This window comes from Austrofundulus limnaeus, unplaced genomic scaffold, assembly GCF_001266775.1.
Source record: "Austrofundulus limnaeus strain Quisiro unplaced genomic scaffold, Austrofundulus_limnaeus-1.0 Scaffold36, whole genome shotgun sequence".
Classification (NCBI taxonomy): domain Eukaryota; kingdom Metazoa; phylum Chordata; class Actinopteri; order Cyprinodontiformes; family Rivulidae; genus Austrofundulus; species Austrofundulus limnaeus.
The window spans coordinates 681,303-683,299 of record NW_013952438.1 but is presented as its reverse complement, the minus strand read 5'-3'; positions in this window follow the sequence as shown (position 1 = coordinate 683,299).

The following is a 1,997-nucleotide window of genomic DNA, read 5'->3' as shown; positions in this document are numbered from 1 at the left end:
GCCTACCCCAGTTACCACTACTGTGCATGTGTGTCAAGGACAGAAAGGCAGACGTGGCAGTGAAAGGTGTCAAAGCAGTTTGGAGAGAAAAACAAAGTAAAGAACAAAATTAAAAAAGAAAACGATTAATCGATTACTAAATTAGTCATTGATTATTTTAATAATCGATTAGTTGTCGATTAATCGATTAATTGGTGCAGCCCTAGAAATATTAAATAAAAAAGTTGTTAACAGACAATAGGAAATGAATGCTTTGTTATATAAGATTTCTAGAATAAATATTGAATTAAATTGGCCCTTGGCTTAGACTAAACCTTGAATTTTGGCCCACTTGTGCAACTGAGTTTGACACTCTGGATATAAAACAACAAAGGGAAGTGATTCAATAAATTCCCCAGCAAGCAATTCGATGTTGTTAAAATAATATCAGCACTTAATAAAAGTATCTTAATCAAATTGGCAGTAAGAGTTGATTTAAAAAAAGTACAAGGGTGCCTGAGGCTGAACTAAAAGCTGAAGAAAATGAATGACTGTTCAAAGTTAATTGGAAATTTTCATTTATGTGACAGGAAATAATCTGAGATGAGAGACAGTTCCGTGGAGAAAGTAGCTCACTTTGGGTTTAAGAGGAGTTTGTAAAGTAAGACTACCTGAGGGTAGAATGTGTAATGGCTTATTAATTACATATTAAGGAGCTGGTTTATTCCAGGTGGGAACAGCGATCTTGTATGTCGCTTTACTGTCAGTTTAAAACAAACCATCCGCTGCATCACAAAGAAGGTTATTGGCATATTGGTGATTGGTTCTTACAACCATTTACAAAATAAGCATTTTAAACTGGAAAGCTGAACAGAATATGACTGAAAAAATGAACTTAAGTGTTTGGAAAATGAACAATAAGGATTTAAAAATGTCTAATCCTGCTTGGTGACAATTGACAGATCTGAAGCAGATGGTGTGGGTTTACAGTGTGTGATTTTGTGTGGCTCACTCTGTGACTTTGAGAAACAACATAATGACAGTGACAAAAGTCCACACCAGCTGTTTATGCCCAATTATGAGGACGATTTGCCTTCAATTTTTAGTCCAAAGACATTGAAAAATTCATCACTGGTACTTTTCTTCCTTTGAAAAATATCCAACAAATGCTGCTAAAATACAGTTTATATTGGAATAAATAAGAAGCAGTATTTTTTTCTTGTAAAATCATAATTAATTGTTAATTGTAAATAATGGTAAATAAATAAATGAATAAATTGATATAGTTATACATAAAATCGCTTCTTTTGAGCAAACAATATTAAAACAAAGTAGAGAGATTTGACTTTTTAGAATTAATCAACTGATATTGCTTCATTGTTTCATTTTCAAGATAAAATTTCTCCCACTTATTTAAAGCTGGTCTTAACATAATGAGGCTACCTTACAGATTTTATATTTACCAAAATAAACTGTATTAAAAATGGTTCCAAAAATGTACTGAATTTAAAAAAATGAACTAACTCGTGAATTAAAAAAAAGCTAAAAATAAACTAAATTAAAATCTAATATATCAATTTGAAATTAATTTATGGTCATTAATAAAAAAAAAATACCTTGCCATGCACCAGCACTACCAAGCCCAAAGACACATTGGCTATATCTCAATTCAGAGGTTGCAGGCAACGTGGACCGGTCGACGTCAGATAGCAGTCGACGTGGTCCATAGGCAGGTCCTGTCGGCTGCATAAAAGGGCTGTGAATTTGCACGGTCTAGCCTACAGATGACTTATGTTTATGTGGCCACGTGCTGCACCGTAGTGATACGTTCATACATGAAGTACGTGCTACATCTCCGAAAAATTGATGTCCGTTTTTATGTTTAGTGCATTAACTTATTTCAAAAAAGCCTTGAAATTTAAAACGCATGTTAACAATTAAAGTTTCAGAAAATTGTTTTCAAATTTAATTTTGTATACTCATTTTAGTAAGCTTTAAATACATATATATATATATAT